We start from the raw sequence: 6,584 nt of genomic DNA, 5'->3' as shown, positions 1-6,584 counted from the left end.
TCTCCTGACCCTGCGGGAAGCTTGCGTCGGGGTCTGCGCTCCGCCTTGCTGCTGCGGCGAGCATCTCCGAGGCCCCTTGTGCCAGCTGCGCACATCTGGCGGCGCGGGCTGGCGAGCCGGCCGAGGCGGCCAGCGGTGGGTCTCGGGGAAGGCAGCGCCGACGGGGTGCGTGGCAGATGTCGGTGATAAATCTTGGTACGCAGGCTTGTTGCGATGAGATTTTACCGATATTTTACCGCACAGCTAGTGTGAAGTTTTCACAGGGAACCTTGGGCAACCCACGGGGAGCTTGTCCGCATTCAGGATTTGCTGGAAAGTCAACTCCTGCTTTAGGGAGATCAAAAGAATCAGCCTGGTTTCTAAACTCCTTTGGATAAAAAAAATCCATGGCTCGTTAAGCAGCTGGCATAAAAGGAGGGGAAATTCAGAACATTTGCAATAAGTCGTACCTGGACCTGGGCTGGTGTGAACCCCTGACGCGCGAGTCCCCGAGAACCACGCCGGCTCTCGCTGCTCAGCCCCGATGGTCACATCTTCTCTAACAGCAGGTTAATGGGGACTGGTGCTCTGCCTCTTTGGTTAACCAGGCAGAGTCCAAAATCAAAGGGAATATTGGGACAGTAATTTGGGGAAAGAATGGAGATGGCGAAACAGTGTCCTGCTGCGCCAGTATAAATCCACAGCGTCCCGGTGTCTTAAACGCTGTGTGAAGCGGTGGTTTGCTCATCTCAAAATGCACACAGCAGATCGAGAAAAGATGAGGAGAAAGGTGACAAAACCGAGGAGATATCGAATGAATTTTGTAAGAGGAGGAACTCAATAAACTAGAGCTCTTCAGCTTGGAAAAGAGACTCCAGGAGGCTGCGACAGAGGTCTGGAAAGCCGCAGGCAGCACCCAGCAGTTATTCACTGTCCCCACCACGCGCCTATGGGGCCACTAGTGAGATGAGCGGTGCCAGGTTCAGCGCCCTGCCCGCATGGTGGGTACCTGGGCTGTGCGATGCCCGCCTGCCTCGAGGCCTGCCCGAGCTCAGCGCTGCCTCTTCCGCCCGCGCTGACCTCCCTGCAAATATTTTAAGAGGAGTTAATCAATGAACACAGAGCATTGCCAATAGAGCTGATGGCTTTCAGATAGCGGTCTGTGCGCCGGGGACGCGCTATGAGCTCTCGGCGAGAAGGCCGAGGTGCAGAGGGGAGCGCGTGAGGGAAGCACGGGTCTGGCAGCCCCACGAGGCCCTTGTTTTGGAGCGCGGGACCCTGAGGGGCTGTGCTGCCTGCATGCTGGCCTTGGAAAGTCCTTTCCAGCCAGAGATGGGTGAAACTAAGGGACTCCTCATTCAAGAAATGGCAGCAGATCTGCATCCTGGTTTTTGGAGGCATCATCCAGAAGAGAGGTGTCCTTCCCCAGTGAGACATCACCAGGAGATGGGTAAGTTGGCCTCTGCCCAGTCTGTCATGGCCACGTGCTGCTGGAGGTGCCCCATCTGTTGCTCCATAAAAACCATGCAAAGCTTGCCAGGGAACCCTTTTCCTAGGAAATTCAATGGCCCTGCATCACATCCCCACATGCCCTGCCTGCCACGGTCCCTGACCTTGCTGGAACTGTCACCCCATGCCCTGGCCTGTCCTCCTGCAGTTTCCATCCTCCTCCTCCTCCCCTTGGCTTCAGGTTTCTCCATTATCTTGCTGGTGCAGTCACAGAGGTGTGGGAGGTTCAGGCCTGTCCCTGAAGGGATGTCCAGGGTCTCAGGGTGGGCCCATGCAGGAGGTGAGCTGAGATCCTGGGGGCATGCACCAGATCCCATGCAGGCGTGGGAGAGGGCTTCCCACTCCCTTGACCCTGGAGGCACAGAAGGTGTACAGACAAGCAGGCAAGGCAACTTCAGCATGCTGCAAAGCCCTGTGGGATAGCGAGGGGAGGACTGCTGCTGTTGAACACCTCTTTTTTGGTGAGGACGTATCTACCCCCACTTCTGGAGGGAGCATACGTTCTGGATTGGAGATCATTAGCTTCCTAAAGGTTCGTCAGCATGAGGTGAGATTAAACAAATGGGAGATGGGATGAGCCTTCAGGCTGGGGATGCAAGGTGGTGTTATTCTCTCCCCTCCAAAATTCAAGCACAGTGTGATTTTCAGAGCTGGACAAGGCCTTTTGGGTGAGTGCTCAGCCCCAGCCAACACCGTTCACGACCCTCCAGCCCCAGGAGGGGAGCTGCATGCTCAGCAGAAAGGGGACAGAAGTGGGAGCGCAAACCCCTCCGAAAGGCAGCCTGGATTGCCTGGTCTGAATCTACCACGGCTGCTCCAGCTCGGATCTGGCACAAGACAGGACCTGGGATTTACTGAGCTTGAGAGACCACCACCAGCTTCAAAGGGGGAACAACAAGGTAACACCTGGGCAGACAGTGAAGATCCAGAAGATCCACACAGGGACAGCTGATCTCCAGGAAAGAAAGAAAAACTGGAGAGGGCAAAACCCCTCCAAGGCCAGGACCACAAATGAACAGGGATCAGTTCGGTGTCAGGCCCGGGACGGATGCCCTCGAGGCCCCGTGGCAGGCTGGGGGAGCCCCGAGGGCACCCTGCCCACGAGCTCCCCGCCGGGCATGGGGGCAAGGCCGTGGCCGCGGCGGGGAAGTCCTGCCGCCCGCGCTCGCCTGGCCTTCCCCGTGCTGTGCCAGGTGACGTGTTTCCATCTGGTATTCGGCAGCACAGCCCAGCTGCTGGCGGATTCATCATTTGTGGAGGAAGAATAGATTTTTTTTTAATTTATTTTCTTTTTACCCTGGCAGAGCTGCTGCTTTGCAAAGCCCTAATTCCTCCTCATGAATAACCGCAAAGGGTGCAGCCTTCACCAGCAGCCTCCCTGAGGCTGTCGCTTCCCACCTATGGATCACAACCCCAATTCGGGGGGTGCAACCTCCCCATAAAAACCCCAGCTCCGCTGTCCCGGGGCCCTCACCCCGCCGCACGCCTCCCCAAGCCGTGGGCCGTGCCGCCTCCCGCCCGCAGCATCTCCTGCCCTGTTTCGGGTGCCTGCACCCCCTCGGGACTGATCTGTCCCCTCCATGTCCCTGCTGGGCCCCCACTCCCCTCTCCTACCCCATCCCACCTTCTTGCTGCTCTCCCGGACCCTCACCCTGGGCTGGTGGCCCCAGATATCATCCAACTTTGGCACCCGAAATGCTGCTGGGGGGCCTCGGTTCCCTCCCGCGATGGCCCAGCCTGGAGCGTGACGGGGAGAGGGGAGCGGTTTTACTGCCGCCTTACGCAGGCTGCTCTCTCCCTCCATCGGCAAAGTTTATTTATGAATTTCGTTAGCTCTGATTTACTGGGGATTTTCCCATTACGGCAGGAAAGCTGCTTGGAGGGAATTTCACCATGAGGCTTTCGGGCTCGGAGTTTTTTTTTTTTTTTTTGCATTTACTATGGGTGATGCCAGCGTGACAGCCCGTGCCATGGGCCGGATCCTGCAGGAGGGCCGTGCCGGGTGCTGGGTCACATCTCAGCAGGGCTGGGCTGGGTGCTGGCTGCAGTGGCCACCTCAGGTCCAGCACTGCACCTGGAGCTTCAGGACGCCTGGGTCAGGCCAGGAAAGACCTACCGGGGAATCCCGCTTCAGCTCGGGATCTCGCTAGCTGTGGGGGACATCGGTCGTGGGGTGTGGGGTGGGTGCTAGCTAGAAGGTGCCACATCAGGTCCAGCTCAGCAGCCATCTGGGAGACGTCGGTGGTGTTTCGGTGGTCATCTAAGCAGCCTGGCTACCTCGGGCAGGCGTTTTTGGGAGTCGCGGTCCCTGTGCTGCCTGACGTTGGGTCCCCCAATGTTGAAGGTACCCCGGGGCCGGTCCAGGGCACATTGCTGATGTGCTCAAAGAGAGAAGGAAGGATGGGGATGTTGGACGGCTCACGGGCTAAGCAAGAGGGAATGGGCTCTCCAGCCCCGTCCCCAGCCGGGACGCCAGCTCCCGCCGCGCGCGCTCCGCTCGCACCCTGACCACCCCGGCCAAGCTCGGGGCCGGCAGCCAGCTCGGGAAGCTCCGGCCGCTGGAAGGCTGCAGCTCGGCGAGGGGGCGCGTTGGCGGGCGGCCGAGGCCGAAGGCTCCCACGCAGCGCTGCCGCCGCAGCCCGGCCGCGCGGAGCCGGTCTCCATTGTCATGCTGCTGGCAGGTGCCCTTCTCTGCCAAGCCTGCTGATGGATAGCTTCCCCGCTGTGACTCACTGGCACAGATGTAATTTCTAATTAAATAGCGATTCTTTTCAGAGCCATTTATTTCTGTTTCTTTTGTATTTTGATTGGAATGTCAGTCAGTTTTTCACCAGTTTGTCAATTCCCCTTTCCCTAAAGATTATCTAGGAGAGATGTGAGAATACAGAAATGTGTGCTATCAGTGCCTAGCTCGGGAGAGCCTCCGCTTCCAGGCGCTAAGGGGGAACCTGCAGAGAAGATGTTAAGAAACAGAGAAGAAGGAGGAAAATAATCCCCTAAAAGGTCTGTGCTTGAAGCAACATTTTGAAATCTGCTTTTCCCCCCATCTCTGTGGCCCTTCCCCAGCCCGCAGAGAAGAGAGTCCGGCCCTGCCAAGTCCCCGCTGCAGCAGACGGCAGATTCTCCTGGGAGAAATCCCACCGAGCGCTTGCGGCGAAACAACCTTCACCTGAACGGACTCTGTCCTTGTGCGATTCGGGAAACGGGGCACTGAAACCCTGCTCCGCTGGATTTGTGCCGAAATGCCATCCAGCCTCAAAGCACGTGTGTCGGGGGAGACGGCGTCCCACCTGCCCGCCCGGGCTCTCTGCTCCCTGGGACTAAACCGGGTGTTTAATCAAAATCCTTGAACCTGGTGGTAGCTAGGATGGGTGGGATGTCTTGGTGAGATGCTCCGTGACGGGCCCTGGGATTTGAAGTCAGTCGCTCGAGTCCGTTGCTCACCATGGGAGAGTGGATGAGTGGCTGGAGCTGGTATGCAGGGGCCGAGGCCAGATTCAGCCAGGCGCTGTGCCCCGAGGGGGTCCATGCAAGGCTTCCCGGCCCACCCGAGCCCTCAGGAGGAGACACCTGGCAGGAGAGACCCCATGCCTCTGGTCTGGCCATACGCAGGTGTGACGTGCCACGTCCCGTGTTGGGGACGCGCACACACCTGGCAGCCTGGGGCGGGTGCTGTACGGCAGCGCTGGGGGAAGTGCTCAGGGAGGGCTTTGCTGGAAAACGCTGCTGCGTGGCTTGCTTGCCGGGCTGAGCAGCCGGCTCCTTCAGGCCAGAGAGCTGAGCCACCCTGGGGGACATCCAGATGGGCGCGACCCATAAAATGGGCTGCTTTGCTTTGAAAAAGTGAAAACCGGACATGGGAGATTTCGCGACTGCCTTCCAAAGATGTTCTGGGAATGGGACATGGCCTCTGTCCTGAGACAAGGGTTTTTTAAAATGAATTTGTACTTCCTGATTGAAAAAACCCCCATAGCTTTGAAAAAGAAGCCCCAGGCACCTCCAGGAGAAACCCCACTCCCTGCAAGGAGATGGCGGGACTGAGCGGTGCTGAGCCCCTCCGGAGCGCTGTGCTCGGAGCTTGGCGCTGTTGTCCCACGTTATCCTGGTTTGCTCCACGCTCACGTCAGGCACTGGAGCAGCACAGCACCTGGCTCATAGCCCAAATCAGCGCGAAGGTGGAGGGCTCTGCTCACAGCTCCTCCCAGGGCTGGTCGCCCGGATAGGTCCCACCTGGGGCGGGGTGGGACCACTGGTGTAAAAGGATTCAAGGGACTCAGTGGCCCCCACAAGGTGTTTGAGCAAGGGGTTTCTTTTGGCTCTGAGGTATCTGGTGAGGGGAGGTTGTGTCCATGCAGGCTGTGGAGGACCTGGCACCTGGCGACTACCCTGGAGCAGGGGATTTTCTCCTTGGGATTTGGTCTTTTGGGGTTTGTGCCCTGCTTTGCCAGCTCTTTAGGGATTTGGAGCTGGGGTTTTTTTTGAGCTTCTGCGTGCAGAAAGCTTTCCCAAGCCTCTCTTAACAGTATTGCTACTGGCACTGTGGGAAGCTTGGCGTAGGTGGTAGGACTGTGTGTGACCAAGCCATGGGGCAGGGGATGGCCCAAATGGGTCAGTGTTGGGGTGAAAGCACTGTGGGGAAATGCTGACCTCTTCCTTGATTTTTTTGAAAAATGAGTCTCAGCCTAAGCTTGCAGGCTGCACGCAGCAAAGGAGTTTCCCCTGGTGCCTGGGGCTGGCAGCATCTCTTCTGTGCTGGGCTGGGCTGTATCTCTCACTTCGGTCAAAGGAGCTGAGCAGTTCCCCATCAAGCCCTCCTGCATGGAGGTGGAGTCCCAAATCAACGTGCCTTTTTTCTCTTATTAATGTCTCATTGGGTGAAGCACGGAGAATTTCCATTGAAGTATGAAATGAAGTAGGCAGGGAGTAGGGAGAGCAAATATTAGCGATCTTAATGGCCTTTTGTTTTACCAGCAGAACCACTATTAATCACCCTGGCGAGGGGAGTTGAGTCTGCGCCGGGATCATGCTGAACTGAGACTAATCTGTGCAAACACTTGTGGGAATTAGCGGAGGGGCGACCCGTTAACATTAGCATC

The sequence above is a fragment of the Dromaius novaehollandiae genome, chromosome 10 (assembly GCF_036370855.1).
Source record: "Dromaius novaehollandiae isolate bDroNov1 chromosome 10, bDroNov1.hap1, whole genome shotgun sequence".
Lineage (NCBI taxonomy): Eukaryota > Metazoa > Chordata > Aves > Casuariiformes > Dromaiidae > Dromaius > Dromaius novaehollandiae.
This window is presented reverse-complemented; position numbering follows the sequence as displayed.